This window comes from Protopterus annectens, chromosome 2.part0 (genome assembly GCF_019279795.1).
Source record: "Protopterus annectens isolate FY-2018-M chromosome 2.part0, PAN1.0, whole genome shotgun sequence".
Taxonomy (NCBI): Eukaryota; Metazoa; Chordata; order Ceratodontiformes; family Protopteridae; genus Protopterus; species Protopterus annectens.
Genome location: NC_056728.1, coordinates 1,669,095,686 through 1,669,113,676, shown reverse-complemented (window position 1 = coordinate 1,669,113,676; position 17,991 = coordinate 1,669,095,686). Strand labels below are relative to the sequence as shown.

General features: G+C 39.1%; 1 protein-coding gene across 1 annotated transcript in view; it reads left to right on the top strand.

Moving 5' to 3' along the window:
* Positions 1–17,991, top strand: part of LOC122793565 (vacuolar protein sorting-associated protein 13D-like) — an 845,840-nt gene that overhangs the window by 755,355 nt on the left and 72,494 nt on the right. The window lies entirely within an intron of this gene.

Here is a 17,991-nt window from a genome sequence, read left to right as displayed (position 1 = left end):
ACTATATGCTTGATACTACAGTCTGGCTTAACAGAAAATCTATAAGTTCTACCTGTATCAGGATGTATGAAATCATCAGAACAATCTTCAGTGTATTCACAGAACCTGCACTGCCCACATTGGAAAGTGCCTGTAATATCATGTACTCTATTCACCTGTCTATGTGGCTAAAGAAACACAATTCTTATAACAATAATTAGGTGCGGGTCCAACAACTCTACTAATATTTTCATCTGTGAGTAGTATGGACCAAATTATTTTCAAACACCTGTTTAATACAATTTATATTATTGTTATAATACAACGTAATCTTAACAACATTTCTACCCATCTTATCCACCTGGGCATCAGAAACACTGCTAATTCCATCTATTGTCACTTCTGAAAAATGCGGTTTTGCTCTCCCTTCCCTCAGTCCATCAACTTGCTTCAAAATACCTGCTGTTTCACTTTCCTTGTAACCCCGTGTTTGCACATTCAGGTAGAGCTTTTGTCTAAGGCTTAAGGCTGGCAAAAGCACTAAATCAATAAACTGGTTGCTGTGGATTTATCGTTTGTGTTTCTTGTTTCCATTTATCGGGAGTGTTTCTGATGCCCAGGTGGATAAGATAGGTAGGAATGTTATTAAGGTTCCGTTGTATTATACCAGTAACATAAATTGTATTAAACAGGTGTTTGAAAAAAATTGGTCCATACTACTCACGGATGAAAAGATTAGTAGAGTTGTTGGACCCTTATCTAATTATTGTTATAAGAATTGTGTTTCTGTAAAGAGAATGCTCTGTTAGCCAGATAGACAGGTGAATAGAGTACATGACATTACAGGCACTTTCCCATGTGGGCAGTGCAGGTTCTGTGAATACATTGATGATTATACTGATGATGTCATACATCCTGATACAGGTAGAACTTATAGATTTGCTGTTAAGGCAGACTGTAGTACCAAGCATATAGTTTACTTGGCTCGATACATCTGTTGCCAATGGTTCTACGTTGGCAAAACAGATCATTCATTAAGGGAACGCATCAGGGAACATCTATACAGTGTACACACCAGGAATACCACTAGCATCATTGCTAGATATGTAAATAATACTGCAGGACACCATCATTTTAAATTTAGGGTTATTGAGGTCATCAGGGAAACTGTTAGATTGGGAAATGCAGAGAATAAGACTAAGGGGGCAGAGCTTCAATGGATATTGTGGCTGAGAACTGATAAGGGAGCAGGGCTTAATGGGATTGTTTCTATTAAACCAGTATTGAAAGCTAGGAGGATACATAAATAAATAATATAATGAGGAGCCCTTGTAGGATATATTTATAGTTGAATGTTTTATTAAATATATCACTGTTGTATGAAATGTTTCACAGTTGCTTTAAGATCGCTTTTGGGGCTGATGTTATTACAGAGAGACGTATTAGGCATGGATGCTTTTGCGTGTGGTGAAATGTGAAGTAAGTGATTTTACTGGATGATTTTATTTTAACTTAATGTATAAATGCTGTGATGAGATGTTGCTTTTTTATATTAAATGGTCTGAAGAAGCCACATCTATGTGGTGAAAACGCTTGCGTGTATTAAATTAGCCTGTATTAAATTAAAGTTTTTATCGTATAGTAGCCGTGCTTCGCACTGTCATTTTTATTTATGCATTTTTACTTGTTTTCTTTACTGACGGCAGTTTGTATACCTGTGGGTAGATTTGTGTTATTTATCGATGACTTGATTTTTATGTGTGAAGGGCGAGAGTCTTCAGCTTTGGTATTTTTTGAAGACTTACAACTTAATGGTTTTAACCTAGGCTTTGATGGGCTGCAGGTTGAGAGAAAGGTTATTTTTCTGGTTATGGAATTAGAAGGAATTGCAGGACAAAATATACAAACCAGAGTACATAGGAAATTTCCTGATGTAAACCATATTTTAAATGGAAAGAGTTGCCACCCCAAACACTTAATTGTGTCTTTACCTTATGGCGAATTCCTAAGAATATTCAGACTTAATAGTAATGAATCCATTTTATGGAAAGATTTAAAGTTTATTTGCGCTCAATTCTTGAGCAAAGGATATGAACAGAGGGTTTTAGAGGGAGCCCTGGAAAAATTAATTAGACAAACTCAATTTTAGCAAGAAAATAAGTTTAAGATACAACAATATAATAGAAGAGATGGGCAGCAGATTAATATTAAAAACAAGAGACAGATATATTTTGTTACTACATTTAATGTAAAAGCAAAAGATATATTTAGTATAGTGAAATATTATTGGGAATTTGTATTAAAAGATCATAAACTTAAGGATATGTTGCCATATATGCCATTACCTTCCTTAGAAAGAGGTAGGAGCATTAAAGATATATTAGTTCACAGTCGTTTTGAATGCCCCAAGGAAAATCTGTGTACTACTGTGAGAACAGTAGGTATGAAGCTATGTGGCAGATGTTCTAGCTGCCCTTTTGTTGTACCATATTTTGACAAGATAAATGGGATTACTTTTACTCCTAGATTAAGTGTTAGCTGTAATAATAAGGGAGTAGTATATGCATTAAAGTGCTCCTGTAACCAGTTCTATATTGGTGAAACTAAAAGGTTATTTAGGACAAGGTTGCAGGAGCACTTAAGAGATATAAAAAAATAGAAAAGTGGAAAGTCCCATAGCACAACATTATATGTCATGCCGTAATGCAAACAGTAAGTGTTTAAGGGCTACAATATTGGAAGTTGTGCAAGGATGGGATGATATAGAAGTTAAAAATACACTTCTATATAAAGAAACCGTTTGTATACTTAAGTTTAAAACATTGTCACCTCATGGATTAAACACAGAGTGTAATTGGAAGGTGTTCCTCAAATTAGAATTTTTAATTGGTATTAATTTGTGTTCTGTATAAGCATAATTCTGGATGTAATGTTTTATCTCTTGAAGGCTTGTTAGCCTAGGCGCTAAGATCGATTAAAGCTTTTTCTGTTGTGGTCTGCTGTTCCTTCTCATTTGTGGTATTGCTTTTACTTGCTTATATGTAGTTGTTTATATAAGTACAAAAAACTCCCTGCAGTTATCTCAGGACCTAGTTTTTCTTGGGCTGGTGGCTGGACACAAAATAATGCAGGCCTTCTTAGTTCAAGAGAAGGTGCAGCGCCTTACAGACTACTAGCACAACCTTGGCTCTCTCAGACATTGCGCACCAAGGAAGATCCTAAGGGCTCTGAGTTTTATGGCGACTACTATCCCAATGTCCCCCTAGCCAGACTACATATGAGGAAAATCCAGCGGTACCTAAAACAGTTTGGGCTCAGCTCTCAACACCCTCTGGACACAATGATCCCTCTTTTACCCAGTCTTTGATGGGAACTCTTAAGGTGGAAAGAGCAAGTGAATCTCAACCCAGGGCTTCCCTTTACTTTACATCCCTGGTTCAGGAAATGCACGTGGATGCCTCATAGAGGCATGAGGCACCTGGACAAAGCAGTCAGTGAGTGCAGGGTAGATGGTAGCTAAGTTTATTAAAAGAACACATCAGCATGAAAGAAATGAGTACACTCACTCAAGCCCTTCAGGCTTTTTACACCTCTGGAAACCAGGTACCCTACAAGTGTTCACAGAGAACACAACTGTAATGTAGTACATGAACAAGCAAGGAGACACCACATTTTACTAATTGCACAGATTGATTCAAGAAGTGTGGGACCTTGCGACCCAGAAAAACATGTCGCTCATAGCCACATGCATCCCTTCACAGGACAGTGTTGTGGCAGACTCTTTAAACAGATCCTTACAGGACCCTCATGAATTTACCCTGAGCACATAGGTTTTCCAGGCCATCCTCCATCCCTAGGAGACCCCTCAAATAGATCTGTTTGCATCAAAGGCAAACAGACAGCATCTGCTGTTTTGCACCAGGGACCCTTGCCCCTCAGCTTGGAGGACAGATGGTTCTTTCAGTGGACAGCAAAATTTCTCTACAACTTCCCTCCACTATCCCTTATTCTAAGAGTTATTCTGAAGACCTAAAAAGAAAAAAACAAAACTATTGTTAGTAGTTCCATTTTGGACATGGCAGTATTGGTTCCCTCTTCTTTTTATTCTCTCCAGGGGCAAGTACTACAGACTGCCTCAACAAGTAGATTTCATCACTCACCAGAAAGGGTTAGTATTCCACCCCAAGATCTGTCATCCCGAAACGTAACTCTCTGAATGATAAGGTTCTGATTCCTTACAGGTGATATTTTTCTGAGGATGTCATTAAGGTTCTCTAAGAAGCCATGAGACCCATCACTCAAAAATCATACATAGCAAAATAAAAGAGATTTTCCTTCTGTTTCCAAAGAAATGGAGAGGACCTCAGCCAATCAGAGGTACATCCCATTCTGAAATATCTATATGAGCTATTACATAGAAGTGTGGCCTATTCTTCTATCAAAGCCTACCTGTTAGCCATCTCTACTTGCTTGCCTCTCATTCTCACACACATATCCAGATTTGAGGTCAAGCTATTCCTTAAAGAGTTACTCCATCTAAGACCACCTAGAAGGCCCATTACTCCTACATGGAACCTCACTTTGTGCTGCAGAAGCTTACCTCACCCCTTTTTGAACCAGCAACATCAGCAAACCTTAAATTCTGTACCTGGTAAACTCTTTTTTTTGGCCATCAGTTCAGTTTCAGAACTTCAGGCTGTCTTTGCTATTCTAAAAAGACAGGTTGACCCTCAGGAATAATTCTTCATTTGTGCCTAACGTAGTGAAGAAGCTGTCCCTCATTCAGGCCGTAACCCTACCTACCTTCTTTCTCAACCCACAGAATCAGTGGGGGAAAGCTACTACATTCTCTTGACATTCTCGGCTAGCTAAGATTCTCTTTGGACAAAACAACATACATTTGAAAGTCTGATCAACTGTTTGTTTCTATTGGACTGTAAACTGGGTCAACCGATATCCAAACAAACCATTGCATGCAAGATCCCTAAGACCATCTCATTTGTTACTCTCTGCATAGCAAATGCTTGCCCTCATGGCCTCGAGCTCGCTCATCCAGAGCAGTAGTAGCAGCCTCTACAGAGGAGTAGATGGCAGGTCCATTCTGGAGGCTGCCACCTGGTTGTCTGTACACACATTCTCTAAACACTACAGGATAGATCCATTTTCATGGTCCAGGGCTGCTTTCGCTATGTCAGTCCTAGCTCTGAGAATCACCCATATGTTAGGAATACTACAGCTGTCACTTCAGTCAGGAACATAGCACAGTAGTGTAAGAACTTCCTGCAACATTAGATGTCCTACTGATCATTGTTGCAGTATTCCTTTTCACCCTCCTTCCTCTCTCTGTTTTTATCATCTCCTTTCTTCATCTTTGTCCCTCATTTCCTAATTCCCTGAGAAACACCCTAGAACCAAGGAGGCTTTCTTATCACTTCATACTATGCCCCCTCCTAGCTGACCAGTGTTATGTCTCAGGGGGTTTCTGGTCTGAGGAATCACACTTATACATCTGTCAGTATACTCCTACACTTGTGAGCTGAGGCTATACATTGTGCATATGATCCTGGGAAGGTAAACTTTGGTATACTGGCCAGATGAGAGCAGTGATAACCATATGTTAGGAATACTGTGACAGTGATCTGTAGGACATCTACTGTTATGGTAAGTTCTTATACAGCTGTACTTTCTTCTAAAGATTTAGAAGGACTCCCCAAAGATAGTTATGGTGATTCCCTTTTGGTCCAGTTTACAGTGATTCTCCATTCTTTTGAAAATGATTAAGGGCAGCTGCCACAGGCTTCCTCACAGAATTGACTTACTCAAACAAGGCAGGGTTTGTTTCATACACCCCAACCTTCAAACGTTTCAGCTGACTGCCTGGATAATAGAATTTGAATTCCTTTTAGGCACCTTTTTTCAAGGACATGAAGCAGGTATTAAAGGAGGCAAAGAAACCTACTAATTTAAAATATACAAGTAAATGGAAGAGATTTTCTAGAATCAAAAACCATAACCATAGCTCTTTTAATGCCCGATACCTCTGTGTTTACATTATTTGTGTACATTATTATCCTTTTGCCTTTCTTACTGTTCTATTAAGATTCTTCTTTTGACCATATCTCATTGTATGCCCTTAGAGCCCCCTTTTTACCCTACCTGAAGTGAAGCAGTTTTTAAAATGGAGTTTTGGATATCTCTCCACCTGTTAGACCAGTGGTTCCTCCTCAGGATCCTAATTTTGTACTGGAAAAAATTACCCTTGGTGTTCATTATTCTGATTGCTACAGTAGCCTTTTGGCTGGATGGGTTGTATCCTACCTAGGATACAATAACCAGCCAACTTCAGAAAGCTGCAATACCCTCTTTCTGTGTATCTCTGTCATGTTTTAGTAGAAGTGTATTTAGGAAAACTTTTTTTTTCTATTTTTACACTTGATAAATTAATGTGCTTTTTCCCCAAAGTGTTTGTAACTGATGGCATCCTGTTAAAGTAACTACTTGGTAAAAAAGCACAAATAAATCTTGTTTTTAGAGTTCACTCCAAAAATCATTCATTTCATTTAGAAATTAACTTTGATTCCAATTATTGAGATTATTGCAAAACTGCAAGCTCTGATTTGAATGCACTGATCACTTTTGTGAATGAGTCTGCCATTGTGATTAGGTCAGACAATATGGAGGAGCAATGTTTGACATAATATTCTTTGCTTCTTTGAATAAAACAGCTCTATACCACAGAGGTGTAGCTAGGATGGGGCAAAGGGGGCAGATGCCTTGGCTGGAAGGTGTTAGGGGGTATAATTGGGAGATGCCATTCATTTGGTAGTGCAGTACAAGCATTCACAAATGAATGCCAATACTTCATTTGCTGTCAGGACTGAAGCCTCCCTTCTTACTTTTTTTTTTTTTTTGCTGCTCTTGTTAAAGTTGAGGGGTTCCATGTCAGGGAACAGCAAGGGTTACCAGAACAGCTAGCTTTGGCGCTGTTGCACCTTCTCTACCTCAGACTTGTTCTGGTACGGAGTAAGCTATCATCCCTCCCTTTGGCTTGTTATGGCATGTAATGTATGATACAACTCTGCCTTAACTTGTTCTGTTTGAAGTGACTTTCCTGCCCACCTCATTATATCTGTTGCTCTTCATTTGTGCTCTACTGTTTCCAGATATGATTCATCTGTCCCTTCAAAAATTTATTTTAGGTTATTGGGAAGTAATGTTTGCCATCTTAGAACAATTTAGACTTGAATGTAACTTCTTTGTGAAAGAAAAAAAGCAAGGCTTAATTTATTTTCTTACTAATTAGTTTTGTTCAGGCCATCATTGGATCAAAAGTCTTGAAAAAAACATTGAAGTACACCACAAGCCATCTACAACCCCAAGATTTCTGGGGGCTTATTGGCACCAAAAGCACCTGTTTAATTCATTTATTTCCTGCAGAGTTACTATGCTACAGTTTTTGCTGTACCCACTATGATGTCATTTCTTTGATTGCACAACCCCAGTGCCCCACTTTGGACCTCGGAAAAGGAGGCAGCTCTGCACCCATTACACTAATTGTGCCACTTATCAGAAATGTTCATGGTGAAAATGTGTTCAGCTCACTCAGTATATGTTGACCACAGTTCCATAGCTAGCTTATATTTGTCTATTCTTCCCAATTGATAATTCTTTGCTTCATTATGAATATTTTAACATTGTTACAGCTTTTTCTGTTTAATGCCTTCTACTGAGAAAGAACACTCAAGAATACCTTGTGTACCTTTTAGGTGTATTTTATTATCTGAGAGCACTGCCTATAAAGTTACATATTATACTGCAGCTTGGCTTTTATAGTGCATGGAATAGCCACAAAACTGAATAGTAGACCTCAGTTTACTACAGTCATACTTATGCATAATTTTTTAGGTCCACCCCCCCCCCCCACTTTGCCATGGCAACCATCAGACTCCCTCTTGCCAGCTTCAAGCCCATTCTGTAGGGGTGAAGATCTTTCTTTATATCCCCTACGTCAAATGCCATACAAAGAAGCCATAATCCAAGCAGGCATTGTGGTGTTTGTTCACTGGCATTCCAGTAATGAAACTTGGTGTTTGTTCACTGGCATTCCAGTAATGAAACTCTGTGTGTGTGTGTGTGTGTGTGTGTGTGTGTGTGTGTGTGTGTGTGTGTGTGTATGTGTATGTGTGCGTGTGTGTGTGTATCAGTGGTCTAAAGGGTGGTGTACATCACTGTAAAAAACTGCCTTTTTTTCTTATTAGTTATGTTGTAGTCCATTGTGTGCAGCCCTTCACCAACTTGACTGGCAGCACCCACAGCACTCTTGCACCAGCCTCTCCCTTCTCACGCTGTCTCTCCCTTCTGGCAAAGATTGTGTCAGAGAACTGGCTACCTGGACAGGTGGGACCTACCCCTTCCTCCATGATAGCCCATCAAGTGCCCGAGCAATTAATCAAGCCTGGGTTTCCTGGGCTGTGTACCACTGGTAAGGCCATATTTATACATAACATCACCTGTTACTTTGTCTGCTGCTCTTTGTGTTTATACTTCTGAGAAATTACGTATTTTCACTTAGGCCTTACTCTTCGAGTTATCATAAATGTTGTACAGTGTTTTTGCAACATCATAAGACAGCATAGTAGCTCTTGTTGTAATTACAAGAAATGAATTCAGCTTTAAACTGGAAACTCCTAACTGCAGGAACTCCCATAGCAGTGATCTCTGATTCAGTAGACTATAAGGCTGCTAAGCAAGGGTTAAAATACTTTGATAAAACTAGCTTCTTTCGCTTAATCATCTTGACATTGTATTTCCAGGATGTCTTTTTTGTTGTGGGGTAGCACAGGAAGCCTATGTCAGTTCTGTAGTGCAAACATGCTTGTTGTGTTTGTGGTTAAGAGGCTGAATGTCTTGGAGAAAGGTATTGACAAAAAAAAGCACACCACGATAAATAGCAGGGGTGGCCCGTGCTATTGGACTGCCAGACTGCAGCCCCTCCAGCTGTAAAATTAAAGAAAATAAAAGATAAAACAAAAAATTAATATTCACAGACTTTCGCACATGCGCACTAGTCCAGACTGCTGCTCAGACAGTCTGGAGCATGCACAGACTGTTTCAGCAGCAGTCCAGACTGGGAAACATGGAAGAGCAGAGATCCCAGAAGTCTATGCAGTTGTCCTGCATAGACTGTCACTGAAAACAGATCGGACTGCAATGTCAGCAGGCTGGAGTCTCATCAGGGGAAGAACACAGGGTTTGTAGTGCACTAACAGCTATCGGATCACAGACAGCTATGGATTTATTTAATAACACAAAGGGATGGGATCCACATCGCTCCAGGTAAGAGGGGTGAGTGTGTGTGTGTGTGTGTGTGTGTGTGTGTGTGTGTGTGTGTGTGTGTGTGTGTGTGTGTGTGTGTGTGTGTCTCTGTGTGTGCCCCAGTTGCTATATACTGGTGGCTAGAACAAACTCATGGTGGTGTGGTAGGGAACACCTCAAGCTTGAACCCTGTATGCAGGTATTAAGGACCTGAATTCTCTACCCACCACCATTTGTAAAACAAATTGCAGATTTTTGCCTCATATTTGATCTGATCTGTTCCTCATAATATCTGTGGTTTCTAAATGCTGCAATGCTTGATATTTGATGGTGCAGTGGTAGCATTGTTGCCTCACAGCTGCAGGTTCTCAGGTTTGATTCTTGGCTGGGGTGGCTTCTGTGTGGGGTCTGGATCTTCTCCCTGTGTTTGTGTGGGTTTGGTTTTGTGTCCTCCCATTTTACAAAGACATGTCTGCATCATTTCTTCGTGGGCCTCTGCTGAAAATAGTTTTTTTGTTCCAAGTCAGACTGTCCTGATTAACAAATGTTAAATAAAATTGACAGGCATTTGAATTTCAGACTTCAGGTTTCTGAATGTTTAACTCCTTACATATTTGATGGTGCAGTGGTAGCATTGTTGCTTACAGCTATAGGTTTTCTGGTTTGATTCTTGGCTGGGGTGCCTTCTGTGTGAAGTCTGCATCTCATCCCTGTGTTTGTGTGGATTTGCTCTTGTGTCCTGCCATTTTACAAAGACATGTGTCTGCAGTATTGCTCCCTGGGCCTCTGCTGAAAATTGTTTTTGTTCCGTCAGAAGTAAAATTGACAGGCATTTGAATTTCAGACTTCATATTCTTCAGAAAATACATAGTAACACAACCTTTTATTCTAGCAATTTTCTAAGTTTATAAGATGAATATTTGAAATTTGTCCTTATTTTTGGGACTGTATTACCCCATTATTGGCGTTGTCCAGGTTTTTTGTGCTAAGGTTGACAGCTGTGGCAAGAAATGAATAAACTGAATATGTTTGAGAGCTGTATTCCCTCATTACTGGGTTTGTCCAGGTGTTTTGTGCTAAGAGGTTGACAGCTATGGTGAGAACTGAATTCATTAAATGATAGCCATTTAAGTTTCAGTCTTCCGCTCTTTCACAAAGCAGCTTATTGGTATGGTGGTAGCACAGCATTTTTCTTTCACAAAACAGCTGATTTGGCATAGTGGTATGTTGCTCTGACTCATTTGCACAGGGACCTTGGCAGTAAAATGTATGGTGGTAACACAGCATTTTATTCTAGCAACTTTCCAAGTTTATACAAGCAATGTTTAATGTGTCCCTGGTTTTTGGGATTTTGACCCCCCCCCCAATAAATTTGGCTTTTTCCAGATTTCTTGTGTTGCGAAGATGAGATGCAGTTGAGTATGGAGTAGATTTTACAAGGAGCTGAGAGCTGAAGGGGAAGAGAAGTTTAGTGCTGCTTATGCTACATCAGCTTCTATTGTTAATAGCACAACAGGTTGTGTACTTGCTTTTGATGCAGAAGGTTGTTGGTTCTACTCCCACAAGGGGTGAATGCTGCCGTACTGAAAAAGTTAAGATACTAACTATGAGCCTGTTATCAGTTTGCCATCCATTTTCTATTGCAATATTACTAGCTTATTATTTTTAATGTAATATAGGCAATTTATTCCTCAGGGGCATCAGACACTTTATTTTTCGATGAAACCATGAAATATAAAGGTGTTTGCTAGCAGCAACCTCTTCATTAGTTACAGATTTATTTAATGTGGAATTATTTAGATGACTTTTTTACTTCTTCAGAGATTGTGCATATTTACTGATAATGGTGGACTGTAGAATTGTGCATATTTACTGATAATGGTGGACTGTAGAATTGTGCATATTTACTGATAATGGTGGACTGTAGAATTGTGCATATTTACTGATAATGGTGGATTGTAGAAGTTTGAGTAGACTTTTATGATGGAAACGTTCTGAACTGGGCAGTTTTGTCATTATGGGTGCATGCATTTTGTTTCATTGTTTACTGGAAAGATGTTCTGAATTGGGCAGTTTTGTCATTATTGGTGCATGCGTTTTGTTTCATAGTTTACTGGAAAAATGTTCAAAACAATAGGAAGGTGTATCAAAAAGCACATGTATGTTTCATATGCAAGGGGCCTATGATTTGAAAACAGCCCAGAATTAATCTTTATCTGCCACTGGTAAAATGTATTTTCTTTGAATGTGGGTTTCGATGCTGTTTCAATGAATGCGAGTTTCAAGGGCAGAGAAGTTTTAATGCTAAGTTTGTTTAGCAGATGTCTTAGTGTTTGTGCTGTAAAATGCAAAATAAAACTTTCAAATGAAGTCCAAATCATCATAGAAGTTAATCAGTATGCACATTAGTGTTTATGGTAAATGGAGTGAAATAGCCAAGTAATGGATCATTGGAATGGCTGCGGGGGAGGCTCCATTCGACCATGATTTTGTGAGGGGGAAGGGCGGAAAACTTTAAGACAACCCCAGCTGAACTATACCTCCCCAACTGTCCAGATTTTCAAAGAATGAATAGATTTTTGCTTCTTATTTTTGGTTTGTTCCTCATAAAATTTGTGGTTTTCTGGCAAATCATTTAGGAATTAAGTCACTAAATAATGACACTGAGTTTCAGACTTCATAACCTTCAGAAAAATGCATGCTAAAGTAAGACCTGTTGTTCTATCAACTGTCTCAGTTTATACAAGAGCAATTTTTAGTACTGTTTATATGTTCCCCTAATATATTTGGCCTTGTCCAGATTTATTGCTTTAACAGGTTGAAAGGTACATGCAAATAAATTGCTTTATAGAATTAGGCATAGCCAAACCTCTCAACTGTCCCTGATTTTGGCTCAAAATGTTGCTCTTCCCCCTAATAATCCCTCCTCAAAATAGCAATTTTGGAAGAAAACATGGAGGGTTTACAATTAAGAAATAACTGTAATAATCAGAGTTATAGATTACTTTTATTTCAGAAATGCATGTAGATTCTTTTATTTTGTCAGCTGCTCAAGTTAACAGTACTAATATTAAAGTGTCCCTTCTTTGACAGGTTCCCAGCTGTATTGTGTGGCTATTTTATATTTTTACATCACATATTTGGTCCATTTTTCATAAAATTGTGTTTTATTTGGCAAATTAGTGACAAATCATTAAAGATTGAAGTTAGAAAATAATGACAGACATTTGAGTTTCAGATTTCATACCATTCAGAAAATTCATACTAATGCAATACCTATTCTATTATCTTTCTAAGTTTATAAAAGCAATATTTAAAAATTGTCCTTATTTTTGGGCCTTTGTCCCACTTCTTTGTATGGCTTTGTCCAGATGTCTTGCTCTGAGGTTGAGAGGTATGACCAATGTGTCAGGGTCATCACAGTGAGCCAGAGACATTTCAAATTGTGACATACTTGTTGCACCCCACTCCCCCTTATAGTGACTGGATGCGTCAAAGCAAGGCAAGGAGTAGTTATGCAGTGTAAATGTGCAGAGTCCCCCCCCCCCCCCCCATCCAAGGTAGACACAAGTACTAGAGCGGCTTTTCATCTGTCCTTGATTTTTGCAGAATGGTCTGGTTTCTGTCATATTTTTTGTACTATTGATTTATGCTTATTACTCAAAGTATCTGTTGCTCTGTGTTTAAGTAGCAATACTTTAATGACCATCAGATAAGCTTGGCTGAGATCGTAAGATGCAAGTAAGCTTTAATAAGCATACTGTTAAAGAATTGCCAACATTGAAAGCCTTTCTGTTATTGCCATGTAGAGAATACTTAACTAGATAATGTATAAGCCTTGGGTATTGAAATGCATATGACAGTATTTGTAATAAAAGACAGGATTACATTATTTTAAGAAGCTCATTACACTTGGAGACTTCCAGTCATCTCTGCAGGCTTTACCCGTAAACTAAACAGAATGCCAATCGTGTGGTCCATAACCTGTACAGTAATCCTTTTAAGCAATGTTCTTGAGCTTATTTCTTGTTTGCTTTTCATTTTTTACTTTGATCATGTTTTCCCCATGAAACAAGTAGATAGCTGTCAGGCAGCAGGTCTTTTTTTGGATAAGAAACATTTTTACAAGTGGGGGCATCAGAGATTTCTACTTGCAGCATGTTACTTGGTACTTTAATAAAGCTGAATATAAATTATAATTAGAACTGCAGTGCAAGAAGTGGTTTGAGTTGAGTGCTGCTTGTTTTTCTTATACTTGATTTTGACTGGCATTCCATTAATGTATTTAAAAAGTAATTTATTTGTTCATGCCTCACAACCTTTTTGTTTCCATCTAGATATTAAGTAAGCTGTCATGCAGCCAATGCATTGAAATATTTTTATTATTTTACACTTCATTTTGTCTTGATTGGACTCTCATAATGACTGTTTGGCACCCAGGGCAGTGTATTTAGTTAATTGTTGTGGTTTTGAGCATGGCTCCTCCCCTTTCTAGTTGGCCACACCCCTTTCCCATTGACCCCACCCATTCATCTGTCTCCTGCAGCCCCCCTTTGATTTGAAGTCACCAGCTGCCACTGATAATAGGATAATATATGTAGAGAAAGGCCTGCACTGGCCATCTAAATTAAGATATCCTGGGAGTAGATGGTTTCATTCTGCTTCAGTGGAAATGTACACAGTGATAGTAGTAAGTAAATAGGACTCCTTTGACTGCAAGGGTTTTCAAGTTTTAGGTTGGTGCTCCAATTTTCTGCCATATCCCAAATGTAGGTGAATTAGTGCTTCTCCAAGTTTTCCATAGTTGTGTGTGCTGTGGGTGAGGCGGGGGGTTGCTTCCTGATGGTTTGATGTTTTGTCAAAAATTGGTTCCTTCCTTCCTTCTGCGTATTAGCTGCCATATTAGGATAAATCAGGTTGTAGAAAATGAGCAAATGAAGGTGAGCAGTCTCGGGTATGTGATGCAAAATAGGTCTGTCAGTGGCTGAATACAAATAACTGTAGCTGAAACAGAGAAGTATCTTAACAAAAATGTTGATTTTCATATATTCCAAGTTAAAAGAGTGTAAGACACAAAAACAGTATAGCACAGTGAAAGAAAAATGTAACCTCATGTGGAGCAACACAAAAGAGCTGAAGTTCTGACACCAACTTACTGAGAGAAGTATCTAGTTATCTTTTAAAGTGGTCAAAAAAAAAAAGCTTAATAGTCTGCACAGGAGCATGACTTTCAAAAGTAATCCATTTATTCCAACATTTAAGTGCTTTTGTCCACATACTAATTTGGACGTCTTCAGAATCTTTAAAGTGGAAAAAGATAACGCATTTGCTGCAGTATTGCATATGCTTTAAGATTAATGCAGATGCAGTGGTTTCAGGTCTTGGAAAGAAAGCTTTCAGGTAATAGTAATCTCTTTTTAGTGCATAGGACAATAGGGACATTGTAGATTACTTAATTCTTCCTTTGCTGACCCTCTGTCAACCCCTCACCACGAATGAAAATGTAAGAATGCTTCTGTAAAAGAAGTGACTTCTGTATGGCAGTTGTAAAATGTATTCATGCTCTATATCAACTCTCCCCACGTCTTCTCAGTTAATCGACAGTAATCAGATAAAGTAAACTCTAACATTCTTTGAACTTAAAAGCAGAACATGAGGTTAAAATGAAACAGTGCTGATGTAAGATATGTAATAGTGCCTGACATTTCCTTTAATCAAAATTATTTGTCTTTATGAATTGATGCACATTGTGAAAGTCATGAAAATATTGAGGATTGTGCTGAAGTATTACAGTTTTCTGTTGATTTCCTAGATACACCAGTATTACTTTAAAGTGTACTGGAGTACTCTGGTTCTGTGGCCATATCCTGACTTGGAGAGAGCTGTCTGTGGAAAAGCTGGCTTTAGATTTTATTACCGTACGTAGTTTCATGCCATCTGAGTATAATACCCAGTGGCACACAGCATATCAGCATTACTTACAGAGAAAATTTCTGCCTTTCCTGTTTGCCACTGACATGGAATTGAACCTTATACTCTTGGCCTAACTCACTGATTAAAACCAGAAGTTTTATTGGTCTAATCACTGACATATTTTCCTACAAACTCAAACCCATAAAAGAAAGCCATCTAATACCAAGCTCTACTGTTCTAAGTAAATGTTTCCATATTTTTTCCAGTTAGACTCACTGTTTCACTTCTGGAAAATGTTGCTTAATTGTTTCCTGATGTATGGCTAAAACGGCAACTGTTCCCTGGTGCTTTTGCTTCTTGGAGTTTGTCCTAGTGAAGCATTTTCATATATTTTTTCAACATTTTTAGCATTAATTACATCAAAATGTCAAAACCATCTAGACTTTAAAAAAATGGATGTGAACGGGTATAACTGTGAAGCAGAATTTCTCTTATCTGTAGTATCTCATGTATCCTGTACATAAGTGTTTTCTGGTCATGTTGTACACTTGACAAAACACTTCTGGGTTCCTTCAAAGGAATCCAGTGTTGATTGACTTACTAACTAAAGCAAAAAGTCGCAGGAAGAAGTCTTGTATTGACATTGACAGTCGTAGAGCTCACTGTTGCCACAGAAATAGACCAAGCTGTCATTTATTTACTTTAGCCTTTACAATTTGTTTTTACTAACTGTGTGTTAAGAACTGTTAAAATATTGTGGTGTATTATCCAAAATGAGCATCACCACTCACACAGCACTGTACAAATGATGTGTACCTCAGGCATCTGATGCTGTCCTTTTCATTCTTTCTCAGTGTATGGATACCAGATATGACCTCAGGTGTGACTCAGCTGCATGCACTAGACTTTGGATCCAAATCTTGAGCTCTTGCCCTCTACCCATAATGCTCCACTCAGCCAAGTGTACCTCAGATCTCGTTTGCCACAATATTGCATGGATGCAGATCCTGCTCAAAGAGCTAAACTTGGTATAGTCTTATGTCTTGTTAAGGAATAGCTGTTTTGTAAACTATTCTTAACTTCTGCATTTAGTCCTCCCTATACTGTTAGTTGAGTTTTTCTTCGATTTTATCTTCTATTAGGCTACATTTTCCTTCTTATTTTCTACTGCCTGGTACCTTCTAACGTACCATTGTTGGTACTACTACTTTTTTTCTTTTTTCTTGTATCGTTTAAAGGGTGTTCTCTTTACCATTGTTGGTAATTGTGTTTCTAATCTACTGGTTAAAGAAAAAAAAAGGTTCTGTGCTAGTATTGTACTTTTCCTTTATTCTTATCTCCAGCCATGGCTGAAAAAACAAATGGATTGAAAAAGTGCACTTCCTCTGGGCACAAAATTCCTAATTCTGATGCCCACAGGAAGTGCATGTATTGTTTAGGAGCAACTCATCTAAATACTGACTACTTTATGTGTGCAGGGTTTAATTCCAGAGTACTTTTGGATAGATGTAGTAAGTTGGTCCTCAAAGGTATGCCTCCTCCTCCACTTTTTTCTTCCTCAGGGGTTTAAACCCCCAGTAAACCAGCAAAATCTTTATCAGAGACAAAGGCATCATGTAAGAGATCTCTGGCCTGTTCTCCTAAAACTTATATGGCTTCTTCTGATCCATGAAAAAATACCAAAGACATTGGATCCTAAAAGTAATTGTACAGGTCCAAAATCTTCAGATCCGACCATTTTATTAACTAAGTCTCCTAGAGCCCGCTTCCCTGGGTTCACCATTGAACCATTCTCTCATCGGCTCCATTTTCCATTCTTGCAAATGTCAAAGAGAGAGTCTAGGCCACAATCCATTGCTTCATCCATCAGGTCCTCCAGAAGTGTCAAGACTGGATCGGGGGGGGGGGGGTTGGGATCCACCGCAATGTTATCAGAGCCATCCTTGCCCCATAGAGCCTTGGTATTGGATAGCTTAGGTCTGACTCCTTCCTTGAGGCACTGATCTGGAGTGCATTCAGGTTCGGTGTGGCCAGCCGTGGCTTCTCTTGGTCTGTCAGCCTTCAAGGTAGTGGAGAAGGGTTTTCTATCGACCGAGGGATTTGACTGTTCTTTCATCCTTGAGTCCTGCATCAGTCCCCCCTCATATCTGTGCTCTGAGATTGTCAGGCCTACTCCACAGGGACAGCCAGTACCATCTAGCTTCCAGACAGTTCCCATTGGGGAACTTCCCCTCCCTACAGATACCTCTCCAAACCATCCCACTGAAGAGGTATCACTCAAGAGAATCTGAAAAAGGAGACACTTAGATGCCCCTATGGAAGGTCTCACAGAGGATACTGACTTCAACAAAGGGGAAGGATCCCCCAGATCTCCACCAGATGATGTCTCATTCAGAGATGTCCTAGACATCATTAATCAAAAAGGTGGGTGGCCTTCAGATAACCCTTCCCTGGAGAAGTAATTTTTTTCTGGAAGCTTTTGGTTCCAGCCCCATCTACATCTTGGGTAACTCCACTGGTGGATGATCTCATCGATGTAATCTCCCGCCAGGCATGGAAGGAAGCGGACTCTATTGAACCATTTCCCTGACATCCAGACAAAATTTTGGTACCACCCTCCCCTTGAAAAACAGACCTCATTGGAGGAAAGGAGTCCCTGTCAATGCTATGGTTGTGGCAGCAGCCATGAAAAAGGAACTAGCAGAGCAGAGTTCCTCTGTCCATCCCCATAATAGAGAGTCTAGGGTGTTGGACACATTTGGACAGTCCATATTTGCATCACCG